Genomic DNA, 9,878 nt, shown 5'->3' on the forward strand with positions numbered 1-9,878 from the left:
CGGTGAACATGATATACGCAACCCACATCCCCAAGAGGGAGCGGAAGCGTGCGCTCAGGGACGTATATGCGTTGGAGCCAGTCGCCCCGAAGTTCAACCCATGGTCCTCCTATCCGATCACTCTCGATCGTAGGGACCATCCCACTAGTATCCGTCATGGCGGATTCGCCTTACTGGTTCTGGACCCAATCATTGATGGATTTCACCTCACTCGAGTCCTTATGGACGGCGGCGGCAGTCTGAACCTGCTTTATCTGGACACAGTGCGCAAAATGGGTATAGACCCCTCAAGGATCAAACCCACAAAAACGACATTCAAAGGCGTTGACGGTGTCCTGGACTAGGGGGTACTCACCACATCATCTCCCGGTCTGTTAGATTGGGCCGAGGACCACATGGCCGTATACTCATGGGCCAGTTCGGACAGCTACCGCATACAAGGAAGATTCCACAAGACTTGGCGATCAAGACAAGGACTCCTCCCCACCGGCGTATTCGACTAGGACTCTTGTTATCCTAGGCCTCTAGTGCATTATATAAACCGAGGCCAGGCTAGTCGATAGATCATATACAACAACAATCATACCATAGGCTAGCTTCTAGGGTTTAGCCTCTCTGATCTCGTGGTAGATCTACTCTTGTAACACTCATATCTTCAATATTAATCAAGCAGGACGTAGGGTTTTACCTCCATCAAGAGGGTCTGAACCTGGGTAAAACTTCGTGTCCCTTGCCCCCTATTACCATCCAGCCTAGATGTACAGTTCGGGACCCCTTACCCGAGATCCGCCGGTTTTGACACCGACATTGTTGCTTTCATTGAGAGTTCCGCTGTGTGTTCGACAAAAGGTTGATGGCTCGCGTGCAGATCAACTGCGACTTCGGCATCTTCGTCACCAGCTCGACTAGTCACCTTGGTTTGACCAAGGATTGCGCCCTACCTCCGATCTTCATGTTCGGATGAGGGCCTTTATAAACATCAACTCCAATCTCTATCAAGATCATGGAGGAATCATCCAGGGAGCCCGGGGGCTCAACGTCAACATTGCCCTCGGGCGACCGTGCTGTTTTTCTGGACAGCAAACTTGTGTCCGCCGCCATCGCCTCCTCAAGTGTCTTTTTAACGATCGCTTTGGTGGAATTGTGCGGAATTGAGTCTACAACAACCCTGGAAAATTTCGTCGAGTTCCAATGGAGGAATCTCTGGCAATCCACGATATACCGGAGCCGTGTCAAATCTGGACGGGAATCTGGATGAGTTTAGGGCATGGTGTCCAGCTTTAGCTCGGACGCCCTTTGGAAGATCCAACTGTTGATCGGCTACGGAATTCCTTTATCTACCACCTCTCAAAATTTCAGCTCGATCCGACCGTACAAACTCCGGGAACCTTCCGATTAGTGCATCACTTTTCGGATCTGTTTTCTGCGCGAAAACGAATCCGACCCGAGTTCGTCTTTTTTATGAATGGGATTTGGGACATCCCTTTTGAAGGAAGTTTTGTATGGGGTATTGTGTTTTGTTCCCGAACACATCCCACTAACTTTAAGATCTTTTGAACATGATCTTCAACATCATGCTGGTGTCAAACCAGTCTGGCAATATTTCTCCATGGCTGCCGACCTGCGCTAGACACGTCATCACTCTGTTGAGCCGAGCTCAACTTCTTCGGATCATCATCTCGGCAAGCCGAACAAGAGTCCGGCATCGCGAAGGATAAATCATCACCAACATCGCCGCCCCATGGATTACACGGAGTGGGCATACCGGCATCGCCGCATGGTTGCTTCATCAAGCCGGCATCGACCACGTCACGACCTACATCGGCAGGGCCGCACTATTGCTTCTTCAAGTTGGTGTCCATCACGCCGACCTACTTCGACTCATCGGCTGACATCGAGGCTTCGACATCTCGGCTGGACCGGGGGCTTCGCCATCTCTTCATCAACCTACTCCGGACACTTCGACATCACTAGCCGACCAGCTCTGTCACGTTAGCTGGACCGAGGGCTTTGCCTCGGCGAGCCAACCTTTGCCAGCATTGTTGTGCCGTCGTTTTATTGCCCATCAGGCAATGGGTGTGCCGATCGAGTCCCAATTTTGGGAATCACCTTCCTTTGGATTGCTACAACAAATAAACCAGGTGCTATTAATCCCAGTATTTTTTGCTTGTTTGGTTCATTTTTCCCAAGGAATTATTACTCTGGTTTGTCCATCATATGTACACAGGTCTATCAAATGGTGGCCGCATTAACGACAGTCGCATGGTGGTTTGGTCAGTTTCCGTACATAGTCCGGCGAACGCCGCATCCGGAGCTCGGACCGACCTGTGAATTCAGGCTTTGTCACGCCTTCACCGCATCACACCGACATTGACTTTGGCGCCAGGCCATATTTCTTTTATTACTCACTTTGCATAAATTATTTATTATGCAACATTTTTTAATTATCATTATTACTATTATCTCTGGTTTGCACTATTTTTTGTGCACAGGAAAATGATCCAGAGACTTCGGCGTCACTCTGTCGGTCTGCATTGACCGTGCTATGTCACCACTTCGGCGTGTCGAGCTCTCCGCTCCGCCACCTCGGGACCGGCTTGGGGGATGGAACCTTGTCCCGCATCAAGCTCGGACCGCGTCATCAATACCGAACACATTAACCAGCTAAGTCGCTTTCATGCTCAAAGCTTTAATTTCTAACTTGTGTTCGGTTCGACCAAGCATTATACTTTTTTGGAAAAAAGATGTTTGTAAAAAATTTCCTTGTCCAAACTTTGTTTGTGACGCATAAATTCAAATACCAAATTGATTTGGGGGCTTCCTTCATGAAGCTTTTCTTCTTGGATATGATTATACTTGTACGGCTTTGTTCCTTGTTCGTGTATTACGCCACAGTATGCACCATATTGACCTAAGCGATTTGCAAGCTGGGTTGCCTCGCTCCTGTGTTTACCCCTACGTTCCCGATTGTTCGGCTAGGGAGTAAAGGGAGCACCTCTGCGATTGTCACGATCGGGTCACCCGAGCCGGACCTTAGACTGGGTGAAGCCGAAAGCTAGCGCTCTTATTGTTTTCAATTATGGTCGGCACACAACGGAACTCATGAGTACAAAAAGTCTATTGCACAAGTCTCATAATAACAATGAGCACCGAAGAAAGGTATCGGTGGGGGTACTATTTTCTTCGAAGATGCTTCTTACACTTCGCAGTAATATAGCATAAGTTCCCTGAGCGCGCTTTGTTTGTTACAGCCTTATGGCCTGATTGCCTGGTTATTGGAAACACCGTCGATATTCTCGACAGATAGAGTACATAACACTTTTCGGTCCTTGACCAAAGAGGGAGAAGCCGATGGTCGGTTAAGATGCGTTTAAAGTTTGGTTGAACATAGATATGATATAAGTACTTCGGTACATGCAATCATTCTTTTACCCAAGTCACTTGAGGGCCCTTAAATTTATTTGAGCCATTTTATAATAAGTGTTCTTCTTCTTAGTCATTGCAAAGTTTTATTATTATTATTATTATTTATCACTCCTTTTTTCGACATGAGTGTGTGGTCACTAGCCAGGGAGCCTAATTTCTCTCTCAAAGCCGCTAGAGTTTAGTTTGCTAAGCTGGCCTAACGAGAAGTACTCCGCCTTCGGGATAGGAGGTTGAAGCCGTAGGCTGACCCGCTTGAAATCTTGAGATAGGATGTGTCATGTTAAAGCACGACAGAAGCACTTTTTTTTCTAAGGCCAATTTTTGGATTGGCACCGAACACTTGATCTTGTTCTGACGTCAAGTTTTTACTGACGTTTTTTGGTTTTCCAAGCTTGTGGCACTTTTAAACTATTTGTGTGTTTTCAGCACAAGTCTCGCAGTGCAATGTCGGACACCTTTATAGATTCGGCAAAAACATTGTCGGATCTCACTATATATGCATTGGTTTCGAATTGTGTCTTCGGTCAATAGTTGGGTTGCCCGGCTCCTGCGCTTGCCTCTACGTTCCGCTTTGTTCGGCTAGGTGTGCAAAGGGAGAACCACTGCGATTGTGCTTCCAGCTCACATGGTTAAGCACCTCAGTGGAGAAAGCCGAAAACTGACTGTCACAATAAGCGTAAACGGGCCAGCGATCCGATGAAGGTGTTAAATGACGGGCCATTCATAACAATGGCCGAAGTGTTTACGGCTTGACCTCGACTGTCGCCGAACACTACCGAGGGCTATTAACTGGCCTCCCAAACTAAATCCTCGATATTTTGCTCTTACATTGGAGCTGAGGTTTCATGATCATGCTTAGCATGACAACCCAAAGAAAGGAACCGATAGTGGGACTATTTTCTTTGGAAGACATATCTTCTGTTAAACAGTAATATAACATATCTCTCTGCGTACCTTAGTTTATAAAACCGTATGGCCAGATTGCCTTGTTTGTTGTAAATCTTTGCCCTCATAAAGGCTTTATAAAGTAGGACAAACACTCCTCGGCTATTGGCCGAGGAGGTGGAAGCCGATGGTCGGTCAACAAAGTTTTGTACAGTACGGATCCGAGCATTAATGACGTAAAGTCCTTGGATACATAGAGTCATTACACATAATTTGTGATTTTACTATGGATATCAATCGTTAATTCGGCCACCCGTGCCGGCATTAAGGCTCGGGGGCTACTGGGCTTCGGGCTTATTATTTACAAATATTAAAGGGGCACATCGATCCCCTGATCTGGTCTTGCCACCCGACCAGTGTCTCGGGGGCTACTGCATTGCCTGTCCAATGCAGAAAATTTTAAGTGTAATACAGTTTCCGAGGAGATTTTGATCCTCAGGATGGTCGGCCGCACCCAACCTGAGTCTCGAGGATTGAGCACGCCACTTTTTGTGTCCTGAGGTATTCTACCGAGCTAGGACTTGATCCTCAGACCGATTTTGCAAATCAACCTGAGTCTCAGCGGCTACTGGGATCAGCAGTCTTATGTCATCCTTCATGTGCATCTCAGGTTTTAGACCGATACCCACCTTGAGGGCTACTGGCTATATATCTCGGCAGAGAATAAATTGCACCAATCAAAAATATTGACAAAAATCGGCCCACATTCGGGGTGGTGCACCACCTCGGAAGCAGTCCGGCATAAAGCTTGGGCGCTAGTGGCTGGCTCCATAGAGGGCATTTCCGGCATTAAGCTCGGCTAAACTCCTTCAAACTTCTTTGAACCAAGGTGATTTACGACACCTCGGATACAGTCCGGTGTTGGATCTCGGATACATAGTCCAGCATTGGAGCTCGGATACAGTCCGATGTTGGAGCTCGGATACATAGTCCGGCGTTGGAGCTCGGATACATTCCGGCGTTAGAGCTGGGATGCGGTCCGGCGTTGGTGCTCGGCTACAAAAGATACCTCGAATGCAGTCCGGCGTTGGAGCTTGGACGCAAGAGGATGCTGTCGCCCGGGAACAATTTCAAACCCGAGGTGTGGCATAAAAATAACAAGGCATTGATAAAGGCCGGAAACTTAAAGGGGCTCCTCGGATACCCGACGTGTAAACTCGTCGAATGCATTTCGGCGATCCTCAAGATCGAAGATGAGAAGATTTGTTGAACCAGTTTTCAAGACCGACGACCAAAGATGAAGAACGGTTTGGAAGAATCGAGGAGCATCCCTAACTTGAAGACCGGTTCAGGGGGCTACTGACGGTGTCCTGGACTAGGGGGTACTCACCATGTCATCTCCCGATCTGTTAGATTGGGCCGAGGACCCCCATGGCCGTATACTCATGGGCCAGTTCGGACAGCTACCGCATACAAGGAAGATTCCACAAGACTTGGCGATCAAAACAAGGACTCCTCCCCACCGGCGTATTCGGCTAGGACTCTTGTTATCCTAGGCCTCTGGTGCATTATATAAACCGAGGCCAGGCTCGTCGATAGATCATATACAACAACAATCATACCATAGGCTAGCTTCTAGGGTTTAGCCTCTCTGATCTCGTGGTAGATCTACTCTTGTAACACCCATATCTTCAATATTAGTCAAGCAGGACGTAGGGTTTTACCTCCATCAAGAGGGCCCGAACCTGGGTAAAACTTCGTGTCCCTTGCCCCCTGTTACCATCCGGCCTAGACGCACAGTTCAGGACCCCCTACCCGAGATCCATCGGTTTTGACACCGACAGGCGTCATTCCAGACGTAGAGGCCCATTGCACAGGCTCAATTACACTGGAAGTGGTCTTCAGATCCCCGGATAACTTCCGAAGCGAAGAATTAATCTTCGATATAGTCCCGTTCCGCAGTGGTTATCATGCACTGCTCGGGCGAACCGCATTCGCAAGATTCAATGCGGTACCGCATTATGCATACCTCAAGCTCAAGATGCCAGGACCTCGCGGGGTTATTACAGTCAATGGAAACACAGAGCGCTCTCTCCGAACGGAGGAGCACACTGCGGCCTTAGTAGCAGAAGCGCAAAGCAGTCTCTCAAGGCAATCAACCAGTTCGGCGTTTCAAGACCTGGACACCTTCAAGCGTGCTCAGAACAATCGGCAGCTGGACCGCCTGGCACGATCTGAGCTCGCGTAGCAATGCGGTCCCCACCCCAGTCCCAGCCAAACGGCGAAACTCGTGCCACGCGTACATAATTACGCATTAAAAATACCATGGGCACATGTGGGGAGGGGGGCACAACCGTGGCATGCCCCAAGACGCGGCTTAAACCGCACTAGGGGCTTCCCGTTTGGTTAATTTTCTCTTTTTTCAGGACCTTAATCTCTGGAAACACTGTCCGGCAGCACTATTGCCAAACACATGATGCAACAACCAAGGAGGCAGACAGCTATGTCAGACCACGGAATTCCCAGGTGGATTATAGTAACGAGCAAAATATTCGATTTAATATCATTTCTCAGCTTGCCCTTGGAAGGGACATAGTCCTACTCTTTGCCTATCGCACTATCTGTATCATTCTGCTTTAAATGCGATTTTTTGAATAAACAATGCATGACATTACGACTATTACTTCATTCTTGTTATATATATATGTGTGTGTGTGTGTGTGTTCATTAATGACGCCTTGCAACCGTACACTTTGGTACGGCCAATACACGAGGGGCTTACGTACCCCACAATACGGTGTGAAAAGTCTGAACACTTCCACAAGTGCGGCACCCCGAACTTATAGCATTATATGCATTAGCTCCGAATCATGTCTTTGGTCAAATGTTGGGTTTGCCCGGCTCCTATGTTTTGGTACCTTACGTTCCGCTCTATCGGCTAAGGTAGCACTAGGAGAACTACTATGATTCTGCCCCGGTTCTGCTGGGTTCAGCACCTCAGTAGAGAAAGCTAAACTGACTGTCATGATGAGGCGAGAGACTTGTCGTTTTTCGATGAGGTTTTCGAGTCCCTAAAGACTTATGCCGCTTAGAGCGAGGGGCCAGCCCTGTCCAGCTTAAAGGCGTGTATCGCGCCCCGAATTCGGCCTTTCAAATACCAGGTGCTTCGCGGAAATTTAAAATTATAGAATTCTATGGCTAAGTGAGAGTGATAAAGCATTATTAGTCTGGTTGCCTTGTTCACTGTGCTGAGCGCCTCCCTCGAAGGACCCAAACATGGGAACAAGAGCGCTCAGGTTTATCCCTAACACCCCAGCACTCGTGGCATGGGGGCAGAAGCCGAGGACTAGCCATCTCTCAGATTGGATAAACAGCCAAACAGAAGGCAATATTTTAAATTCAAACAAGCGTTGCATAGCGCATATGAAACAAAGTTTTCATAAAAAAAGGATAAAATGAGCAAGTCTCACTCAAATATTACATCTTTTGTGCACTCATCCGCTACGAGACGGGCACCCGGCAGAACACCCTCGTAGTACATCTCGGGGTGGCGATGCTCCTTGCCCTCCGGCAGCCCTTCCTTGACCAGCTTCACGGCGTCTAGCTTGACCCACTGCAATTTCACACAGGCGAAAGCCCGGCGTGCACCTTCAATGCAGACGGATCGTTTAACGACCTCCAACCGCGGGCAGGCATCCACAAGCCGCCTCACCAGGCCTAAGAAGCTGTTCAGAAGGGCGTCGCCAGGCCACAGCCGGACTATAAAGCCCTTCATGGCCTGTTCGGCCGCCTTATGTAGCTCGACCATCTGCTTCAGCTGGTCGCTCATTGGCACCGGGTGTTCGGCCTCAGTATACTGAGACCAGAACAGCTTCTCCGTTGAGCTTCCATCCTCGGCCTGGTAAAATTGTGCGGCATCGGACACGCTGCGGGGCAAATCTACGAATGCTCCTGGAGAGCTCCGGATTCGGGTAAGTAATCGGTAATTTACTTTTACATGCTTGCTTTGCATATAGAAAGCCTTACCTACTGCTTTCTTCTTCATCGCGTCAATCTCCTGGAGGGCCTTTTGGGCTTCGGCCTTGGCACTTTTTGCGCTCTCGAGGGCCGCGGCAAGCTCAGACTCTCGCGTCTTCGAGTCAAGCTCCAACGCCTCGTGATTCGCCACGAGAGCCTGGAGCTCTTGCTGCACCTCGCCCACCCGAGCCTCATGCTTCTGTTGCTCGGTGCGCTCCTTTATCGCTTTATCTTCGGCCTCGGACAGCGCTTGCTTTAGGGTTGCCACTTCAGTCGTGGCTCTTGGCAAATTCATGATAATCCTGTCATTTTGCAATCGCATTCTTTTCATACATAACCACAGACTAGGTACTACTTACCTTTGGTCTCCTCGAGCTGCCTCTTGGTAAGGCCGAGCTCGTCCTGGGACCCTTTAAGGTCCTGCTTCAGTACGGCGACCTCCGCAGTCAGTGCGGCGGACGCAAGCAGCGAAGCCTGCATATGCATATTGACATACTCATATTAGACTCCTGCGATATTGTTTGATCCTCTGTTCGGCTTTTATTTGTGAACACCGAACAGAGCATCAGGGGCTACTATCTATGCATATTAACATACTCATATTAAACACTAACCTCAAAGCCTGTTAGAAGGCTGGCACGGGCTTCAGTCAATCCGCTCTTAGCGGACTGAACCTTCTGGATCACCGCACTCATAATAGTGCGGTGCTCCTCGTCGATGGAAGCACTGCGAAGCGCTTCCAGCAGATTGTCCGGCGCCTCTGGATGGACAGAGGTCGCCGGTGCAGGCGTCTTGCCCCTCTTAGAAGGAGGCCGCCTGCCCGAGTCCGGAACCACTGGAGGTTCCGGCGCGGTGTCCAGCTGAGGGCCGAGCTCGGCGCCCTCAGGGGCTTTGTCCCCCTTGCTCCCAGAGTCTGGGAGGCCGCCTTGAAGCACCTCTGGGACTGTCTCCCCTTGATCTGTTGCTTCGTGAGACAGCACCTCGGCGTCGTCTGCAGGATGAGGGGAGGTGGCGGCCGGAACTAGATCGCTATCCATATCCGACGAGATAGCGGAGGATGACCCCTCCAAGAAGCAACCCAAGCGCCGACGTCAGCGGCGCCACTCTAAGTCCCACCAAAGCAAAAGTGGTGATACCGGCACAGGAGATAATAACACTCCGGATAGTGCCAAAGACAACAACAATCCCCTCCAGCAAGATTTAGAGCAGGAGGATGGAGGAGCCAGCCCTCCCGAGAGAGCGGCAGACGGAGAAGAGGAGGAGGATAATTACATGCCCCCTCCGAAGACGAGGCAAGCCTCGGCGACGATGAATTCGCCGTACCAGAGGATCCCGTCGAACAAGAGCACTTCAAGCGCCGGCTTATGGCCACGGCAAATAGCCTGAAGAAAAAGCAGCGGCAGCTTCAAGCTGATCAAGATCTGCTAGCTGACAGATGGACTGAAGTCCTCGCGACCGAGGAATATAAACTCGAGCGCCCCTCCAAGAGTTACCCAAAATGCAGGTTGCTACCCCGACTGGAGGAAGAAGCGTATGACGCGGCGAATCGG

The sequence above is a fragment of the Triticum dicoccoides genome, chromosome 5A (assembly GCF_002162155.2).
Source record: "Triticum dicoccoides isolate Atlit2015 ecotype Zavitan chromosome 5A, WEW_v2.0, whole genome shotgun sequence".
Lineage (NCBI taxonomy): Eukaryota > Viridiplantae > Streptophyta > Magnoliopsida > Poales > Poaceae > Triticum > Triticum dicoccoides.